Genomic DNA, 23,217 nt, shown 5'->3' with positions numbered 1-23,217 from the left:
ACAGAATGGAATGTCTTCTATTACGCGTTGCTTTCATACAGGATGAAACTGACTTGCTTCTCACTGACATACAGTAACTTTTATAGAACTATCCTTATGTCCACCAGTCAGTTGTACAATTAACTTTTTCTTCCCCAGTTACTTCTAGTAAAAATGTTTCATTAATCTTTTTATTTGCTGAGCACTACTCATATCTTTTAGTAAACATGATATCTTATTATTTAATGACTTCTCTTGTGTTTCCATTATTGTATCAATTACATTCTGAGCACACAACCTAACACTGTTATTGATTTTCTAATTGTCTAATACCATTTTTTTTTAGCTAGGAATATGATTCCTGCTATTACTGATTGCAAATAATCTTCAAGCAACTGTTCTACAATATGTATTGAAATACAGACTTCCTCTGAGGCAAAGGCTGGTGTTATGTAGAGCTAATTTTGCATAGAAAGCCATATATTTATCTAGACCTTTCAAAAGGAAAGAAATTTTTCACCATGTCTGTTTCCTGGGAGGTCCTGAGCAGCTCAAGCTGCTCTTCATACAAGATGACCGATACCATGCAAAGGCATTTTATGCTTTGTCCCATAATTTCCTAATTAGTCATTAGAAAGCCAAAAGCAAATGGATGCTTCTCAGAAGTAGTGAGTCGCATAATGAAATAAAAATTTAGAAAAAAAAAAAAAACAACAGGGCAGGAAATAGACTGTTTTAAGAACATGGGAAAAAATTTCCTGCAGCACATGAGGGGTGGCCTGATTATAAGCTTAAAATCTGGAGTCTCAAGGAGGAAATTTACACTCCAGTACTTATCTCTGCCTTCCTATGCAGAGACACAGAAAAACCTCCATGCTTGAAAGGTCTGGCAAAAATTGTATGAGGAATTGCAGAGAAGGAGTGTGGGAGGCCCATAGAGTATTAACATACTCTCGTTCATTATGCAGCTCCAAAACTGGCAGCTTGATCAGATCTCCACTCTTCCCTCATCCCCATTACTTTCCAGTTTTTATATCACCCTGTTTTTTTCAATTGAATGATTTTTCATACCCCGTCTCTGGCACTTCAGATTTTTGAGCTGATGGAGGATGAGTGAAATTCTGTACAGGTTTATGATTTATTTTCTGTGGAAGTTCTAACTAAAAGTTTACTCTCTTGCACTGATCTTAGTTAGACTAAATCCATACTGCATTTACAGCTGGAGTTTGAAAGTGACAGTATTATGAATTCTGATGATCTGAAATGAAAAATAATTTCTGATGACTGCCTAGTCATTCTTAGTTCAGAATTGCAATTCCATATTTCTACCCTAGCCAAGCAATAAGCACCCTGCTGATGTTTTCTGCTTTGTCCTCATATCTAACTTATCATTATTCAACAACCATAGACTTACTTGACAGATATAAGCCAGCTGAACATCTGTGTTAACATAAACATAGATTGTGTTACCTACTAGTGGAAAGTCATATATTTTCAAACTGTGTTATAGAAACCCCCAAAATGTTTTTTTTTCCTGGGTGACACAGGTCTTAAAAGAATGATCAGGGGCTTATGCTTTTCTGCTTAATTTTGTTCATGCATTTTTTGTCTCTTTCTCCCCAACCTACATATTAGTTATTCTGACTGTCCTGAAGCTGGGAAGTATCCTTTTTGTCAAAGTTTTCTACAGCAGCCAACACAATGGAGATGAGAACCTCAAAAGTTACTTCACATTAAAAATTCAGTAATATCCTAATTTCTAGATTTTCCGTAGAATGATGAGGCCAAGACATAAGTAGTGTCCCTTATCTTGCTACGTGTGTGCCAGTCTGAGTATCTACCTGATATTCTTTACATAGATTTTGATTTATCTTTTTTGTTTGTTTGTTTGTTTTTCATTTAGAATAGCACAGGTTTATATTTGTACAGGAATATCTCCTTAATGAATTTGTCTTTATATATAATAAATGTTTTTGCATTATAATACCCATTCAGCGTGCTCATACCATTTTGCGAAATGTCAAAGTTGCAGAGCATAGAGGGGTAGAGGGAACAAACCTTCATCAGACATCAATCTGCAGCCAATGAGAGCTCATGAACACTTTGGGGTGGTGCATAGGTGGCTGGAAACAATTGGGAAAAGGGACAAATTATTGAACCGGCCAGAAACTATCTACACTGTAATAAAAACATACATCTGTATCTCAGATTCTGTGTCCAGTAGACTGTTTTACAGCAGAAATGAAATTACATCAGTGACATTTTCTGTATTCAAAGTTACTACATACATGCTTGTTACTTCTTTTTTTCACAGAGATTTTTATTATCTTTCCATTTTAGCTGCTTAACATTAACAATCTAAATAGATGAACTGCCTATCACTTATGTGAATAAGGATATGAACAATCATAAAAAATATATTTCCATTCAATAGTTTTAATATTGTTAACTTTTTATTACTGGCAATACCAGAATCATGCCTTCCACTGATGCAAAACCCTCCTAAGACTGGAAGAAAAATATGTAAAATAATTCTTAGAATTCAGTTCTGGAAATTGTTTTTCATAGTTGTTTCTTTTGTCAGTAGCCCTAAATAGAAATCTTCCCTGAACACTGCTGTGGTATTTGTAATGAGTAAATATATATCTGGAGGAATATACGAAGAAGGTGCTAGTGTGAACAGGAAGATAGAAGTGGGGCATGAAAGACCTGAATAAACTAACCTGGCAATTACATCAGAGAAACCATTCAGGAGGCTCAGAGTCATTGGAATAAGTTGATTTCTGTCCATCCTTGAAAACTTTTTATATCTGTGTAAATGTTTTCTTTCCTAGCATTTATTCCTTTTTTTTGTATGTAAATGAAAGATTATGAACTGTTGGATGAGATTTTATTTAACTTTGTAATTGAACTAGTAGTTTGTCCTCTTTTTTTTTTTTCTTTTCTCCAGACAGGCAACTTTACCAGGGTCTAGTCTACCGCATTATTTGCTTTTTCCAGGTTCTGGGTGGGCTTAGCAGTGGACACATGCTGTATGTACTGAGATTGTGTGTTTTTGAATTCACTTCTGCAAGGTATTGTGTGCATTATCCTTATTGAATAAAGAACTTCTCCACATTCTTATATGCTTTGTTGATCAATGTATAATGACCTCTCCTGACATCTTCACAGTGAATTTCTCATCCTATCCCAAAGCTACTTACAAGAGTCAAAACTGAAGTACACAAGTAATATTTGATTATTTTTTCTCAAACATTTGTTCTTTCACAAAGAATAAAGAGAAAAAAATAATTTGAGGAGATCTGAGTAAGATAATTTATTTAACCACATATCTTGTTGATAAACTCCAGTTTTGAAACTTGTTCCATTCTCCTCTCCCATCTGGTTTAATTATATCAGAATTACATAATTCACCACAAAAAATGACAGCCTATGCTGAGGGATAAAATAATCTTCATAATTTGTGATTCTACTAATTGTCTGTCTTTCAAAATGTCTTTTGTGTTGTGCCTAATGATGGCTTTAATATTGTGCCTAATATTTCTCATCAGAAAAAAATACTGAAATAAATAAACCCACATATGTTGAAGCTAAGTACAAGGTAAACTCTCCTTTCTTGTTTGGTTATTGTAATGTAGATAAAGCCTGGTGTTAATCTTCAGAGATCCAGCTCTATAGAACAGAATCCAAGTTAGGACAGTATCACAAATGAAAAGGGATTTGACCATATTAACCTAGTCACAGATGGAAGAACTATCATAGCAATAACTGCCTCTGTTGAGCAAACAATCATGATCAGAATTAAAAGTTATTAAATTCAAAACAGAGGTATACAGGCAGAGGTTCTCAAGAAGGCTTTTAGATTTCCTGTCCTGCACAGTAACTGGTTGTAGCTTCTTCTGTAAATCCTTTTTTTGAATTAATATCAAAACTTGCTGAACACCTCCTCTTCAAATATGCTTTTCTTGACTTAGCATTCATTATAATTTCATTTTAGCACTTAGTGACTGCGTGTGCACTTTTTTTCACAGCTGTCAACTGAAACGTAAGTTGCAATGTAATACTGTTCTTCAGATCTTGGACAATATTGGAGTTATATCATATTATAAGCTAATAAAGCATAAAGAGAAGGGATGTTTGTTGAAATTGAGTTGCATTTGACCTTTAATACTTGCGTCCAGTAAGGGTGATATCATTTCCAGAAAAGACATGCTTTTAATAATGAATTTTTGTGCAGTGCAGATGCATATATTACTGTTAACAAGTATTGGTTTAACACAGCACTAATAAATATACTCTTGCTTATCATCATATCTAGAAGTCAGTACTGGACTATACCTACCCCTTTCAGGATGGATAGGAGAGATATCTTGGTCTTCCATAACTGATAATATCCTAACAAAAAAAGTGTTCTAGGGGGGCTTAGGGGCAGCATTTGGAAACTAAGCATGGTCAGTTGTAGGCTTACATAAATGCATCTTTAAGTCCTATAAATATATATATATATATAAATGGCCCATTTGGGAATCTGCATGCATACAAATTTAGTTAAAGGCCAGTGTAAATTCACATATGTGGAAATACTCAAAAATCTCTTACGGCACAATTAATACTTTCTAAGTCAAGTCATTACCAAAAGGGATATGTTATGAGACTCATTTTATACAGGCATTCATGGAAGAGGGAGCTGTGACAGGAATATTTCTGTGGAGGAAGACAGCCTCTGTAGGACATTAGTTGCTAGACTGTTGTTTTAAACTTCTCTCAGCTACAATGAACACACAGATAACCAGCATCCTAGTTTTTTGTTTGGTTTTTTTGCTAGGACCACTAAGGTAACAACACTGCTAGAATTAAGGCACGGTATGACATTGTCTTATGGTCAGGTACATAGTTAATTCTGAATATTTCACCTACAGTAGATAATGACAGAGCAGCAGATACAGTAAAACCACACCTGAGAATGATAAAAGAAGTACTGATTCCCTGTGTGGCAGCAAAACTGCTTCAGACAGAAGTCCCAGGAGCCCAGGGTTTATGGGGGTAGACTAGTACTTTCAGGCTAATCTACAGCACTTAACATAGTGTGGGGAATTGTGTTCTGGCCCCTGGCCACTGGTGTCCTTCCCATCAAAACAAAGGTATGAGACTGGTGGGGTGGGAAACAGACCTGGATCCCAGTCCTTACCTCACTCTCAGCACAGAAATTGAGCGTGGTCAAAGCATGCACCTGAAGAGTGTGTTGGGTAGTACCCCTGGGCACTGCAGCATACACATAGCATTGGAGATTTTAGCTTCTTCACTAGTTTAAAAAGGAGTCTTTGTCAAGACCAAAGAACAAGAGAATAGGTGACACTAGTGATAATAGATGAACTGAAGGGAACAGGTTAATCTGCAGAGAATAAATCAATTAAAATGCTGAACTATTATTTAAATTGAGGGGAATAATACACAAATTCTTGCAGCTTCCATAAGAAGATGTTCCAGATAAAACAGCACAGTCATGGAGATTTTGAGAAGGAAATGAACAGAAGCCATGATATTTTATTAGTCTTTTGCTTTCCTGTAACTCTGAAATCCAAATGCTTTGAGTTTTCTGAATTACCAGAAACATTTTCTTCCAGATGTCCTTGGAAAATTACAGATATAAACATATTTTGTACGAATGACGGTTACTGATGTTCTTTAACCTTTTTACTATGCCTTGAAAACACTGAACAGTGGGGTTTAGATCTACTACCCAAAATGGTAATTTTACAGCTACTTGCATGAAACAAGCCATAAATGCAAGACATTAGTATAATGAACCGACTTTCAAATAGTGACACTATTCACTGCACAAATGCTAGGTAAGTGGGGAACTAGAAGGGAGACATGAATGAAAAGCAGCTATATAAATAATTTATCCTGTCAAAGCATAGGACACATGGATGAGGGACATTGCATCATCAGCCTTCACCCGCCAAATTACTTTCATTTATGGTAAAACCCTCCTATAGCACTCTGTGAGTATGAAAAGAAGGGTATTTAATTAATTTATTCACACAATAAAAGGCATTTACAGTTGTCAGTACAATACAGAAAAAGGACTTCCTGCAAATATTAAATTTGAAGATGACTTCCATCTGATTTAATAAACATACTTTCTGGAATCACAACTTCTCTCCTGAAAATTCTCCTACACATTTGAATTCAACTCAGAGTTATCTAAAGGTTAATGGCTTGTCTAACACCCAAAAAGGTAGCACTAGAGGAAAACTCAGGAGGTTTTTTTTCCTATCATTCTACAGCTATAGTTCATAGTTCATAGCTTGTTCCTAGCCCATGAGCTTGAACAGTCCTTTGTTCCTATGGTAAACTCACCATAAAACTTGTTCAGTTCTGAAAGCAAATGATTTCCCATAGAATAAAATTCATACTGCAGAGCACACTAAATTCCAAATGTTTTAACTGGTTTTACTTATTGCGTATCTTAATATTAAGAATCTGTTAATAGTTTCTTCACCAGTAGGTATACCATGTTTTACCAGAGTGGAAAAAATTATTTAAATGTGCTGTTCTTCACATCCTAGGTGCTGTCAAAATTAGAAGTTAGCCTAACACAACAGAAGTTCTTTTATACACCTTCATGCAACTATCTTTACAGACATTTCACTTCTTATATTTTTACCTTATGGCGGGTTCTAGGAATAAACACACTAAAGATTTTGCCTTGTTCTCATAAACAAAAACCAATAAATTATCAATAAAAAGCAAAAAAAATCTGAGAACACCAGGTGAAAAGTGTCTAGCAGGAGGCATCTTACAAAAAATTATAAACCTATTACACCTTATCTATTCATCCTGCTGTCAAGTAATGATGGGGAGATGTTACATAGCTAAAAGACAGATTTGCTGAGAAATATGCACTATGTAAAACTGTAGGGTACCTCACACTATTTAGATCCCTTCCTTCTATATTTTCAAAATAAAACACCTAAAAATGCTTCATCAGTGATGGGACTTAAGTGATACTAACAAAGAAATATAATTATCTTAGAAAAGAATCAAGAATGGCTTTTCACAAAATTTTTTTTTTCTTCCCCCCCCCCCCCTTTTAACACCAGAATCCCCGCAGTGGCTAGGAGTGATACCATGCATCAGAGATGTATGTCGTGTTGATATTGAAGCCATAACACTTGGTAGAGAAGAAATATTTTAGCATAGCGGGTCTCTAGATTGTCATGCTGAAGTCTGACCTACTTAATCCTACTTGGTTAACTTCATGTTCTAATTGCTATTAAAAAATATATTTTGTGAATATGTGATGACTATTGAATACCAAGGAAGGATGAAAAGCTATTAAAAGGGTGTTTTTTCTTTTTTTTTTTTTTTCCTCCCCCCCCCCCCCTTCTTACAGCAGAATATCTGGCCTGTATAAAATATTTTGGCCTACTGTTGATGCACAAGGTCTGATGTGCTTGAAAAATGGCATATTGGCAAGGTTTACAGAGCTTGAAGGATATGCCAAGGCTAGTCTATAAATAATATTAAACAGGAGCTTGTTTTTTGCCACCTCCCTTTCTGTGAAATGTTGCTTGAAATCTAATAATAAATGTGGAAAGGGACAGCTCTGTTGGTATTTGAAAACCCTCTGATATACTTTAAAGACTACCGACTGTATATTTTCTGAGCTAGAAAGATATTCTCTTTTTTAAACCGGAAAGCTATATAACATAAAACTATATAATTCAAGTGACATTAAATTAATCTTGTTAGTACAGCCTTCTCCATAATTTAACCAAGATGCAAGTCAGTATCTTTTAGCATAGTAATGTTGATTAAATGAAAAATGAGTTGAAATCAAAACAAAGTATGTGCTAGTTTATCTGCAAAGTAAACACAATTGCAAATAATAAAGTATCTAAAATAAAGATATCTTAAAATCTCAGTTATGGCCTTGTACATCATTCACATGTTATTTTATAGCTAAAATATTTGATTCTGACACTTTCCCACCTATGCCCATTTTTGTCAATAGAAATCAAACTGAATATGGTCAGTCAATTACATATAAACAGTGTAAGGCATAACTTATATACTGCAGTTTTCATCAAAGCAGGTCTAAATTCTGGCAGCTTGAGCTGTAAATTCTCATTTATACCAGAGACTTACATGATGTCTTTATTGTAAAGAAACTACAAATTTAAGGCAACTCCAGAATCACATACAAGAGCATAAATATATACAAAAGTAGGCATAAATCTCAGGAACTGTAAGTAAAGCAAAAAAAGGAAAATTAAGAGGCATGCGTGGTTTTTCTCATTTCTGTGTCTGTCTTCAACTCAGAATGGTAAGTGTAAATGAAGGAGTGGAAATGGACCAAAATAGGTTATTTGACTATACTAGAATACAGGTCCAGTAAGGACTTTTCCCTCTAACACATGAGGGGAGAGGCATCTTTTCTAGAGGAGTTGGTGTCTAAGAGAGAGGGGAAAAAGAAAGAATTTGCTACAGTTGAACAGGAAATGAAGGAAACTTCCAATAAAGTCACATTCTTTCAACCAGTCCTGATCCTAAACCTCTCCTTCAGGGAACGAGGCTTTGTAGCAAGCTTGAAGAAATCAGTGCGGAAGTTTGGGTTCATACATTGTATTCAAATGTATTTGGTTAACTGTGCAAAAAGAACATTTGTGGCTGACCCAAAGTAGGAATTTGGTTTATTGGGCCTGAATGGGTGTTATAAAAACACCGGATCTACAGAATGGAGCCTTCCAGTTGTCCACAGACCATGTGTAGCTCATTCATCCTCCATTCTGGTATGACAGTATGCTTCAGTCCTCACCAATTCAGAAGTGTGGTTGCCTTTTTCCCTTGGGACTTTGACTTTTTGCTACATCTGTCAACAAGTTTTGCAGGTAAGAAGCCTTCAGTTGCACATCTGGAGCTGTTGACAAGAACAAGAGCATCAGACAGTAAATATTCTTGATTATTAGAAGCACCAACAATACTAACCCTCACAGTGGAGTTTTCTGACATGAACATATCCTCAGTGAGGCACCTGGCAAAGAAATGTATTACAACACAGAACATCACCGTTTAGGCCCCCTTTTTCAATACACCTATTCAGACTTTGTTTTATGTGCTTATGTTTTCTGAAAATGATGAAAGACATAGACTTTTAATAACCCAAATACCTTCTATTAAACCTGATGAATGTCTTCAACTCAGAACAATGTGACACTATGAAAGAACAGGAGCCTGAAGCGGCATGAAAGATGAGCGATTTAGCTACTGTCAGAATTAATAGTGGTCTATTCTGTTAGTTCAGTGTTCTTTGGATCATGGCCCAGAAGAGTATTTAATTATGACACTGGTTCAAGAAAATTTGTAAATATGTGATTAACTTTAAGCCCATTGACTTGAAATTATGTAAGTGGTAAAGTGCATCTCCTGAATAAGGCTTTTGAGTGATCTTTGAGCAGGCTTTACTATGTTTATCTACTCTGATCCAACATCAACTCCAATCAGGCTGTTCTACTTAAAGTGAAGCATGAGCTTTTTTCTGTCATGGGGTAACATTGCATTAAAAATAAACACATGAAAGAACAGAAATCATGTTGTTAGCAAAGGTTCATTTGGTCAGCACACCAAAAATTCACTGAAAGTTATCTTAGTCAAAAGAGAAACCCATAGACTAAAATCAGGTTATGCTATTTCTTTTTTAACAGAAAATCCTTTTTTATGCAATGATAGCATAGCGATATCAAAGGTTTGCATGTACTCAAAGCCCATGAAAGTAGCCAAGCCACCCAGGTACTGATATCACTGACATTCACATGGAAAGATTTCCTGTTTAAAGAGGAGGGAGGAAGAGATGTTGGGTTGTTTGTATGTTTGTTTGTTCGTTTGTTTTTTCCTTAAAAAATCTTTAGAAAAGATTTAATTTAATTTGCTGTTTAACTGTCAGTTGCTAAATGACAGGGAAAAGTTGGTGGACTAGAACCGGTACAGATTTGAAAAAGACAAGCATAGGACAGAGAAAAAAATAAGAAAGCTTGCTAGCATTAGTAAAACATTTGGATAAGATTACTTTCTTGAAAGAGTCAAGAGACATGTAAAACAGAACCTGAAGGGGAGGGTCAACAATGAATTATGTAATAGCTTAAAAAAAAATAACAAAAGAAGATGAAGTAAAACGGTTATGTATTCTGGGATTTGTAGTCAAAACAGGATTTAGTTACCAATATAAGGAACTAGACCTTCTAAAGCTTTTCACATTATAGATTGCTTTATCATGTATTGCTTTTCTTCTTTCAGTTCTTACACTCTTTATATAAATATAAACCATACTCTTTTCATTTTTATTTCATTTAGATCTTACCAAGTGCCTTAGTTTGAAAAGCTGTCTCTGGGTCTCCTTCTAGGCAGAGTGGGTCTGAAATGTAAAATGTTGCCACTCATCATAAATTCTTCAGCCTCAGCACAAGAATGTGCGTGAAAAAGGAGACAGATGGCATCACTTAATGGTTTTCTCAGTACCTGCTGCATCTTCCTGAGCTGTCAGCAGAGCCTCTCCACACCTGAAAGCTCACTGCTGCACCCCACGGGGCTCTCACCAGCCAGGCTAGCAGGATCCCAGGGCTCCTCTAGCCCTGCCACAGAGCAGATGACAGTGTTGTGTGAATTCTACATGGAGGGACAGCAAGGGAAATAGAACAAACAGCAAAAGTGTATTTTAGAGACCTTATATAAAAAAGAACTTTGGAGTCTTTGGTAGTCACCTTTTTACAAGATGTTTGTTTTGAGATTTACAATGAGACATCTCACAATGTCATAGAGCTGCATACTAACATAACATCAAAAAAATTATCAGTAGAAACACATTTAAACAAGGTACAGTGACAGTGTTTGGGACAGTAGAAATAGTGCCTAAGTGAGGAGATTATTTTATACTTCTATGATGATAGTGGGAGATATTCATAGGTAGGTACAGTAAATCATGTCATTCATAAAGGGCTGCATTCAATGAAGACAGAAGAAAAGTCAGAAATATCAAAGAAGTTTCCCATTAAACCTTCGGGAACAAATTCAAATTCAGCAGTATTGGAAAACTCATTTGAGCATTAATAACAGACTCAGACCATGTTTCCAGCCCACATTTTCCTGACACTTTGCATCCCAAATTTTGAATCTTTCTCTTTGATCTGGGATTCAGATCCAGGATTTTTCTGGGAAGGGAGGGTCCTCTCTCCTTGCCCACTTGGTGTGTCAGACATGGGCAGGGTGAGGGAACTAAAACAAGTTTTTTAGAGAATTTGCATAAGTTTTGAGCCATGTAAATGTGTGAGGAATTTCCTTTATCTTTCTTTGTGCAGAGTATTTCTGTGACAATTTGACTCCTATAGATACAACTGCAAGCACATGTAAGTGAAGAACTAATGCAAACTACAACATATATGTATATATACGATGGTCTTGGCAGACCACATGGACTGCCAATACTCCTTTATTTGCACAATACATGTAGTGACAATAAGTCACATGTAATCTAGTAGTTATGGAACAAGATACTGAAATATTTTAAATAAAATGGGGATGCTTTTCTTGAGCTTTCATACAGTTCCTTCATGGTAATCCTTATGTTAAACTGTGTTATCACTAGACTTTTTTTTTTTAGTTTTAAAGAACTCCAGTAGTTCCAATTTTCCCACTGGTATGGAATAACTTGGGAATTTTGTTTAGAAATATTGTATTGACAATCTATGTATGGTTCCAGCAGATACTTGCTCGATGCACAGTAAAAAACAGAAAACTGTATCTGAAGAATTGCTTCCCCAAACTTCTATTTTCCAGGTCTAAACATGCTGAGGCTAATAGACATTTATTGAAGTCTACTGTATAACATCATATTGCCATAGCAACAGAGACCATACTTTGCAAACAAAATTGGCAACTAAATGAAACTCACTGTCAGTGGTTGTGCCACTCCTACAAAAGTGGTTTAAAAGACATCATGAGATGGCAATGTGATAAGCAACAGAGATCAAAGCCACTGGATCAGTGTGTAGCAAATTCACTAGCAGGTACTAAAGAAGAATTCAGTTGAACTTTTTCATCACAGTGATGAAAAAAACCCCAAACCATCCCCTTTTCCTTCAATAGGAAGAACACACTTTTATCTCTTTGCTTCTCTTTTGTTCTGAATGCCACATTTTGTAGGTTTTCTTTTTTTTTTTTTTTTTTTAAATAATCACAACAGAATACACTAGTCATTTAATTTATTTAAAATCTATTAAACTAAAGTAAGTGACTATTGATTAGGTCCATACAAAACAAATAAGCTCAAAATTAAGAAGGTGTATATCTGAATCTTTCAGCTTTCTGATGGAATAGGTTGGAAAATATTCCTACTGCTCATAAAAGCACAAGCTATCACACTCATTCTATCACACTATTACTTGCACTATTTATAACTACACAGCTAGGTTTCAACTCTGATACTATTTCGAAAACAGCTGTAGAATGCTGCAGGATAAAATGCATTGATTACTTGTTGTTGCATTGATTAGTACTGAAAATTAACCTCAAATATAACCCTACCTCAAATATATATATAAAAAACCCTGAGTGGATCCCCATCTTTAATTTTATATTAATATTATATTATATTGTATTTAAATTAATAACAACAATAATGACAATAATAATTGTGAGGACTGCCAGTAAAACAGGGTTATGTGGCTATAATGGGATGAATCTAGTACAGAGCAACGAACTCAAAGAAAACTCCTTGTAGCTATGAACCTCTCTTACCCCTATGCCTCTTTCTTCTTTAACTAGGAAACATATGGACAGGTCATCAGCACGCTTCTTTCTCCACTTTATCAACAAATGCTTAACAGTACAATTAAGTAAGAATCAGTGCATGGCAGGAAAATATGCAGTGGATATTAAATTAAGAAAAATCCCCAACAACATACATACTGTTCTGTCACAACATATTTAAGATTTGGTATACAGTCTAAGCTCTTCCTCCTATTTCATGCAAAATATCAAAATCTACTACTGCCATAAAGCTTGACTGTGTTGTGCCCAGTATACCCATTTCCATCATGATGCTTATGTGACAGTTGCTAAGTGTCATTTGGTTTTGCCAAATACAATAATACACTCACTGTACATCAACACATGTTGGATTCCTTTCCCTGCTCTTTATTTTCACTTTACTTCATGCTGTTAGTGATGTATTACTTAAACGCATTATATGTTGCTGTTGCAAATTCATTGCTCATGTTTCTTATTTATAGAGCTATTCAGAATGATCTTCTATTTTTACGGTTAAAACTTTCAGACTTAATAGTGATGTTATTTTTTAAAAATTGTTTTCTACACATTTTCTAAAGAAGATTGTTAATCCTTGGTATAGGCAGAAATAATGTGTATGATGCAGCGGGTCAGACAAGATGATATCAAAACTGCATTTTGGACAATATATTACTAACAAAGAGGAGAAATGAAGGCAAAGAAAATAATAAGTGGTTCCCTAAATAATTTTGCTCTCTTACAATGATGCATTGTTTTGAGTTGGATATTTAATTATCCTTGCTACTGAAACTTGAGCTCTAAACACATCTTATTTTGTGGATAGGTAGACAAGATCTGCTAAGTTATTAAGACAGGTACAAGGTTAAAAAAGCAACTCAATATAGAACAAGCTGTGTTCTCCTTCTGCAAATCAGACTTCCGTTTAATATAGCTATCCATTTTTGTTGATAACTACCCCTAACCTTTAACTACAGTGAATATGCACTTATATACCCACTGACATTAGTAAACTTCAGAAATAGTAAAATGCAAAGAAAGGTACAGGGGGATAAGAAAGAAAACATAGTTGTTATTCTTCATGTTATTTAGTAGATAACATTTTCCTTCTGTCTGTTAATTTTGCATCAGATGGAATTGGGGTGTATGCCAGTTCTTGTTCCTCTCCATCTTTATTTGGTAAACTGCAGACAGATAAATAGTTATCTTTTGTGATGTGTTCTCTATTGTAAATCAATTCATAGTTCTCCTAATGAGAAGTATGGTTGCTAGACACATGACAAAATCATGTCTCAAAGATACATCACCGTTATTGATTTGCTAGATTAACATCTCAGAAGGGAAATAAAGATGAACATAAATTAGTAGGAATCCCAGGAGTAATGGTCAGAAAACCTATTTTACACAAATTTTCAACTACAGCCCTTCTAGATGTTTTAGAGTCTATCCCATGAGCAGCTTTCCACTGACATTAATATTGTGTTTGACATTATCAATATTGCATATTAATACTAATAATGTATTTACAAGTATAAACTTTGTGCTTACACAGTTGAATTAGTTTTCATAGTCCTTATAAGCTCACTTGCTGTGTCTGAAAGATGGCTGAGCTATGCAGTATGTTTAGCAAGAGGCTGAATTCAGAAAGTGGCAGTGGGTTTTGCGTGGACACCTACCCCTGTGTTTATCCTATAGCTTTACTGTTTTGTGCATTCTACTTACTATTGTCATTAGTCTTCCTTGATGCTTCTGGCTAGTGTCATCACAGCATGACACAACTCCATGCTTGTGTTTTCAGTTTTTCTGTTCAGAAAGAATATAAATATAAAGGTACAGAGACAGAAGAACAGAGTGATTGGTAATGTGGAAAAGCTTGCATCAGAGGTCTTGGTCTTTATGCTTCTTCCTTGATTTCACCAAAACCAATAGTATCTACGTTCTTATGCCCTGTTATAATTTTTAGTATCAAAGAATGCTAAAGCATTACCTGCTTTATTTTGGTGTTAAGTTTTGGGCACTATATTATACAGAAGCTCACATTTATGTTTTGCATTTCCATTCCACTACCTTGTACTTGGAAGGATTTTAAGAACAACAAAATATTGCCCTAAAATGGACCAAAGCAATTAGAGACAGTGAATGTAATCTAAATGATACTTTTCCTTTGTTCTTTTCAGAAAGTGAAGAGATTTCACCTTGAAAAATGACTAAGTTTAAAGAATGTCTGAGGAAAGGTTCAGACTACCTGAACAGTAATAGGTGACAAGTCCAGTCTACCAACATAACTCATTACTTTGATGGATATTTACTACAAGGGCTGAGTGCACTTATGAAAATAAGTTAAAAATCAAGAGAGAGTGTAGAGCACTGCTGTGTGTTGAGAATGAGTAATGACATACAACAAGTTTCTAGAAAAAAAAAGGATTGTTTGTTGAGTGTCTCCTGTAAATCTGTGTTCTTTCTGCTTTGTACCCATCTTTACGGCATGGCAATTGAGAGAAAGAGAAAGAGAAGCCACTCAAAAAATTCTAAAGAGTTAAAATAAGCAAAATGACAGCTTTCCCCCATCAATGGAACATGTTGTTATTTATAACTCAGTCAGATCCACCCACCCAAACTATGCACTTACCAAAGCAAGTGATGTGACCTTTAAGAAAAGCACCTTTCATTTCTAAGTCTAAAGCATAAATGGAAAAAATAAAGGCATGAAGGGCAGGAAATGACAGAATTGTCAAAGATAATGCCATATCTACAGCAATATTAAAGTATCAGTGAATTGCTATCTTTGATATATAAGAAAACCTGTCTTAATACCTAAATACTGGTTTGATCATCCAGCCCTACTGAAAGTATTAATACAACCGCTTCAAAGGATGCTCTTCCACACTTTCTTACACAGGTCAAACTGACTTTCAGCTTTGGAAATGTCATAACATTTGGTGTGTAGGAAGAGGTGGCCTTTTAGTGGTGACAATGAGTATGCATTTCTGTCAAACACATGTGAGAAATTTTGGCATGATAAATATAACTGTCCAACATTCATAGCACACAATCAACATGTTAACACAGTTGCGCAGATGCCTACTATTAAGATGACTACATTTTGCAGCTGAGAAAGTACAGGATCTTGCTGTGACCAAGGAGAGAGGTACAATTCCCTCCTCTCTTCTAATTCATGCCTTCCTCATTACATGCTCATAATTCCTTATTTGACTTTAGTTTTCTTTCAGTCTTCTCTCAGATTATTAAATTCAACCCCCAACACACACTGTTGAGAAACAGATTCTACGACCTCCCACAGCCAGCCTGAAGAGAGAATGGAGTAACAGCCTCTTTCCATGAGGCTAGAGCAGGTTCTTCTCTTTTCAGCAGTAGTGGAACATTGGACTGAATAAAGCCATGGATGTGTATTTGTCAGTCAGAAAAATAAAGCATGTTAAGATCTGAAGGAAACCAATCTAACAGCACATAAATACTATCATCTTTATAGTACAGAGGGAGAAGTCAATTAATGGTAAATAAATCTTTTCAACAGTGACACATAAAGAATCTTTTGCAGTGAGGGAGAGAGCAGAGTTTTCCAGATTTACAGTCTTTTGATTTAATTAGAAAATTATCTTTGACTATGATCAACATTCTGCCAGTTGGGGGATGAATATACTTCTCCATGTAGCTGTTTGAAGCTCTGCATGGAAATTAACACTTCTTGAAAATAGATTCTATGCTACATGTGCAGGTGAACAGCCATTGTTACTAAAGTATACTGACTATCTACCTGTAATTGGAAGGTCTAGCCTGTTTGGACATGCAAGAATTTCCATCAGTTTCTACGAAGTTCATTATGTCACTTTAAATTTTTACTTGTCATATAAAACCAGGATTAGCATAATTACTGTTAGGGGACTAAATAGCATCCTTGATGTTATACATTGATTCCTATATTTTTTCCAAGCTCAAGTTCCTCTGAATTTAAGAGCTGATATTCAGACGGACAAATGATTCCAGGGTTATCACAATTTATTGCATAACTCTAGTTCAGAATGAAGCAATATCATCAACATGAAATAAAATAGCAAAAGCATAAGGCCAGTATGAAAATTCCCAAATCCACATCACATTGGAGAAGATGGTGACTTAAGCAGCTATTGTGTCATTATCTAGGCTATTCTAGTTTTTGTCCATTTCTTCAGTCATTTTTCGTACTCTCTATTCTTTCCCTCTTTGACTTCAACTCTTGGCCTTCTTGGCACCAGAATATATTTTATTCACAAAGATTTTTCTTCTGGCTTTTTGCATACTTATACTCCAAAATAAATGCATTTACAAGCTTTTTTTCTCGTCTCAGAAAATCAATAGGAATCTTATTATTGACTTAAGTGGGTGCAGAGTCAAACTACAATGGCTTCACAGGGACACATGAGACAACTCAGTTAACCACTCTTCTAAGCTGTGTAACAAGAAAGTGCCTGATGAGCTTGCCAAAAATTCAAACTCATAGATACTTTAAGGCACACTTTAAAGTGCAGTGCACAAATAATCAAAATCATAAGGATAACTTTTAGCTCAGATTTCAGCAGTCTCTCAGGAATAGCCTTTTCATTTCTGTTTTTTCTAAAGCAGTCTTGATAGTGACACATGCTTGCCAGAGTAGTTCATTATGTTACTAGTATTACTGTGTATTCCAATGGCACCAGTGAGTCCTCAGGATAAGCACCATTCAAGAGCTTGTGTTTTAAAACAGACCAGAATATGGAACAGGAACAAAAACACAAAGTGAAGTAAATTGCCTATGATCATTCAGAAAGTCAGTAGCAGCAAAGTCCTCATTCCCAAACCAATGCATATCTTCCTCTAGGGATAGCACTATGTTCTATGTATTACTCTTGCCCAGGGAAGACCTCCTTTCACCAGATAGCTCTGCAGCACATGACATGGAACAGGAGACACCCAAAGGGCATGATAGGTGCTTAGGGAATGGATTATAATGATCTGGCACCTTTCCACCTTGGGTACAGGCCCAAGTGGAGTTTGAATAATCACCTGTAGACTTTACTCCATCCTACTGAAATATTCCACAACGACCAATCCTCTGTCAAATTGCCTTCTGCATAGAGGCACTAGTAGAGCTAGGGAGATATCTTAGGCCTAAAAGTTGACAGGGCACCTACAACTGTAGATGTTGCTCACTGTGTGCAGCTGTAACATTCTGTGCCTTAAATGGCATCTGCAAGCAGTTCTATATACATGTACCTATCTGTTATTTTCTCCTTGGACAAAAATCAGTATTGAAATTAATAATGCAAGTAGAAATAAAACAAAAAAATCCAGCAGAATTTTTGTGAGAAGCAGTCTCCCCTTCCCCCACTACCAACAGAGGCAAATTCTGCTGAAGCAGCCATTCTTCATCCCCACATGGTGACAAGGCACAAGGAGATTTGAGATTTCAGCAATCTTTTCTTATTTTTTCCAGAGAACTTCTTTGCTACTGATTTATTACTGTGAGAAAGAAAAATTCCTTGTGCATCAGGATTTCTTTTTTTTTAGCATGGCAGCCATATTCAGAAATAGAATATGGTATATCTGTTGATCCATCTGAAGCTCACTCCACCTCACTGTTAATGAGAATGCATTTCTAGATCTCTATTAAACTCCTTCAGCATTTAGTCATGTTCTGAGATCAAGTAAAGTGCTTTAAAGATCTTTAAAAAGGGCAGTTTACCAATAAGTCTGCAGGACAGACCCAATACAATTCTGTCCAAGACAGCAAATATAGATTCTTTCCTTAGAGCACTAAAGCATGTAGACTAACAAAACCAAACTGCTCTTACAGACCCAGGGAACAAAAAAAGAGAGGGTGAGCAAGGAAGGGGAGGGAGGAAGAAAAGAAAAAAAGCAATTAAGGTAATGCAAGTTGGGTATCACAAGGTTATAGATATTTCAAGAGCTGAGCAATTTACCGTCTGGAAAGGGAGAAGAGCTCTTGCATAAAATGTCCCCCAGTTCAGATTTATTATGCTTTTACTTGTGTTATATGTGATACAATTAGCAGGAGGTGCCAATAAGGCATTCTTTCAAGGACGTGGTCATTCCCTACCATCTGTTATTAATTGCATTGTCCTTTCCACAGATAGCTAGAGGGGAAAAAGTTCTCTGAGAATCACCTGTAAATTCCGACTGTATGATGACTAGAATTTAAAAATATCTGACCAGAGTATGCAGATGGATAAAGAGCACCAGAGCAAAGCTGCTTCTTAAAAATCCAAGAAAAAATGCATTAATATAAGACTCCAGTATGATGTGGATTCAAGTTGTATTGATTTTTTTTTTTTTTAATTTTCAACTACAGTGATAGCTTCCCTGTAAAAAATACTGCAGAAATGAAAAAGTAACAATTAAAGCTGGCCACTGGAAATATAGCTGCAGTATACGTGGTTTGTTGCAGACATGGATGTTTTAATGGATTTTCATTTACATGTCCACTATGCTGCTCATAAAATAAGGAATCAAAGATAATAAAAATTGGCTGCTTCTTTCTTAGTTTTTTGAGAGAGGAGGGAAGAAAAGGAAGGAGAAACATAGATGAGACTCTACCGCAGCAGCATAATTTTATTAGGCTGTTAGTGAAAATACATTGTGGAATTTTGTCAACAGTATGTATTCTGTACCATTTTGGTTACTTGGGTCTAGCTAGTACAGAGTGCTAAGATACCTTAAAAAGAAATGCAGGCTAAGCTCTCTATTGAAAAAAAAAAAAAAAAAAATCCCTTCCCATTTATTGTGGTTTAACCCTGGCTGGCAACTAAGTGCCACACAGCTGCTCACTTACTCCCCACCCTGGTTGCACGGGGGAATCAGAAGGGTAAAAGTGAGATAAAGGCGGTTTAATAGGTAAAGTGAAAGCTGTGCACACCAGCAAAACAAAACAAGGAATTAATTCACTCTTCCCCATGGGCAGGCAGTTGTTCAGCCATCTTCAGGAAAGCAGGGCTCCATCACACATAACGGTGACTTGGGAAGAGAAAAAACCGTAAATCCGAACATCCCCCCCCCCGCTTCCTTCTTCTTCCCCCAGCTTTATATGCTGAGTGTGACATCATATGGTGTGGAATAGCCCTTTGGTCAGTTGGGGTCAGCTGTTCCAGCTGTGTCCCCTCACAACTCCTCATGCACCCCCAAGCCAATTGTTGGCGGGGTGTGGAGAGGAGCAGAAAAGGCCTTGACTCTGTGTAAGCACTGCCAGCAATAATGAAAAATGTTATCTACACTGTTTTCAGTACAGATTCAAATCATAGCCCCATACTAACTACTAGGAAGAAAATTAACTCTATCTCAGCCAAAACCAGCACACCATCTCACTGTAAAGATCTGTTAAACAACCTCATATTGGTAAGTCTTCATTGTTATGTTGGGCTAGGTTACTGGTTATACCCATGTACACCCATGTACTAGAAGAAGGAAAGCGATCTATAACTACCTTTCCTTAGGTATTTGAACCATCTAGAAGAAAACCTGACCATGTCATACCGATGTTACTGAATCAAGGCACAAGAACCTTGACTCTAGTGCACTAAACAATGATGCCATGCAAAAGTATATTCTAACAAAGAAAGTAGTGAAGTACTGAAGCCAAGTAAACCAGGGATACCAGGAGGCATGTGGTAAATCTCAGTCACAGAAGGCTGTGTGGTACATTCCCCAGGAAAAAAAAATACAAGCTCCATTCAAAGCTTGTGGAACCCTCAGTTTCAATACAGTAATTTAATTGTAAAATATATTATACCAAACATGAAAACATTTCAAATAGTATCAGTGAAGTGTGGACTATGCAGTCAAAATTTCCAGGATTCTGAATCTTCTCTTAAAAGTGCTGAATCATTTAAAAGCCATGGGTTTCAGTGGAAAATGAGGGGGGCTGTCATCAGAAATAGGAACACAGAGCAGACCATCACGGTAAAGTAAAAAAAAAGGATTACACATAGGAGAATTTGTGTATTTTTAGTTGCTTTTTGTCATCATGTATCAAACAAGCAGGTCTAAAGGAGGAATTTGAATTGCACTTGCAGATGAAAAGATGTGAGATACGAGGAGGAATTTGAGGGAGCAGGCTGACGTTGCTTGACTGACAGGAAAAAAACAATGCTTTTCATGTGTAGAAGTCAATATAAAGAATACATAAATATAAAAGATTATGGTTAAAGTGCTTAATTATAAAGTCTATACCATGTAAGCATGAACACACAAAACTGAGAACAAGAAACAAAGAAGTGTGATGCTTTTAGAACACAATACAAAAGTGCGACTGGTCTAGCTTATGATTTTGATACATATTCCCCAACCAGTATTAGGGTGTCCAGCTTCCCAACAGTGTAGAAGTTTGTATTTTATATTAAATATATAGAGTCCCAAAAATCTTCTCCCCATTATGTTCAAGAAACGAATATACATGGTGCTTGGTGATCCATCTTCTCAACCATTTTGCCTCTTATTTTAGCCCTGAACTTAAGTGCCCTGAACATATCTAGCTTTTTGCTTCAGAAAATTTTTGTATTCTGTGTTCTTCAAGTAATGTTTCAAAAGACTAATTCAGGACTTTAAACTTAGATGTTGAATACTACAGTGCTTATATTAACTGTATCATATTTCTATACATATGTTAAATTAATGTGATTGAGTTTGTATCCAAAACCATAAAAGTCTGTGAGATACTTCCGCCATTTTTTTTTAATTTGTAAACCATTTGATATTCCTCCTTGCAAGGACCTGATAGGCCATAGCAAATCAGGAATGAAATTGCACGTCAACTTTGTATTTTCCATTAAACAAAGGAATTTTTCTATACTTTTGTTAAGCTTTTAAAAAAGCAACAAAAGAAAACAACTTCACCCTCCTTCAAGTCAGGCAGAAGTGTCTTTCAGTCCCTCTTAGGGGTACAACTTCTTCCGCTTTAGAACTGTTCCCAGTCTGAGTGTCTTTCTCCACATTCAGCAGGGAGCCTTTTATATCTAAGTGGATTCCCATTTTCATTACTTATTTATCCCACTAGGCAGGGCTAGCTGCCCTCTACATCCTTATAAATGCCATCCTAAATTAGCCTTTTTGAAATTGTTAAAGAAAGCATGCTCTGTACTGGAGGCATACACGAAATTCTCTGTAGCTGGCTGAAACTTGGTTACTTTTAGGACTGAAGTATAAACTTCTGCCACTTAACTAACTATGTGCAACACTAAAAATCCATAGATATCTGCACTGCTCTTGTTAAAAAATGAACACACACCTGAAGATTGCACAAACCTACCACTGCATACAGAGCTCTGATTACAAAGGCCGTTTGTTAGCTACTTCATGAACATGGTATTGCTAAGAAGCTTATTTGAAACTGAAGCCATGACCTCAGAATCCTATGTAGAAAAGAAAGGAGAAGCAGAACTTATGCCCCAGGTATTGGCAGGGATTGTTCATGAGAAAATATGTCTGTTTTCCCCCCATGTACATTGACAGCCATGTCAAAAAAAACTAGTGGACTGGTAGAATACAAAGAAAGAGCAAAGCAAGCTGTGCTGAGCAGTTGCAGTGGGCAGTTGCAAACTGAGACATATTTTCTTTCTTTTGAAAACCTTAAACTATGTTTGGTCTTCCAAACCAGAGAATCATAGAATCAATCACAGAATCATAGAATCACAGAATCATAGAACCAGAGAATGGCTTGGGTTGGAAGGGACCTTTAAAGATCTACAGGACACCAGGCCTGCTAGCAACAGATGAGCTGCACCCTTGTCAAAGGGGGAAAAGAATCTTTGCTCAAGAGTTAGCATGGCTCATTGAAAGAGCTTTAAACTGATTTTGAAGGGAGAAAGAGATAAAACCAGGCTCATTAGAGATAAACCTGTGAGTGTCACACCAATGTTTGAGGGATGGTATGCTAGCCAGGTCCTTCAGTCTGCTCCACAATACACTGAGTACAGTAGAACACACTTGAAATATCTTTATACTAATGCACCTCCTGGCTCTGAGGGTCACTCCGTTAGTGGCCATCAGCATCCCAGGAGAGGAGCAAGCAATGGTTGCCACTCACCTGAGACCGTTGCCAGAAAGAACGTGGTGACCCAGACGGAGTCCCCACACAAACAGAAACATGCAGCGCTCCAGGTCCCCCGCTGCAGGGAGTGCCTGAGCCTGTTGCTCATTCTGGAGAGTGGTAAGGACAGTAGCTGTCTCCTGTGTGACCAGGTGAGTGATCTGCTCAGCCTGGTGGCAGACCTGAAAGAGGAGGTGGAAAGGTTAAGGAACATTAGGGAGTCTGAGAGGGAGACAGACTGGTGGAGCCGCACCCTACTGTCCCTCAGGCCAAGGCAGCAGATGGAGGCTCCACAAGAAGCAAAGGATCCCCTGCCCTCTTGCCAGCAAGCAGAAGTTAGGGACCCAAGAGATGGTGGG

This window comes from Egretta garzetta, unplaced genomic scaffold (assembly GCF_000687185.1).
Source record: "Egretta garzetta isolate BGI_Z169 unplaced genomic scaffold, ASM68718v1 scaffold22, whole genome shotgun sequence".
Taxonomy (NCBI): domain Eukaryota; kingdom Metazoa; phylum Chordata; class Aves; order Pelecaniformes; family Ardeidae; genus Egretta; species Egretta garzetta.
Note: the sequence above shows the minus strand (reverse complement) of the source record.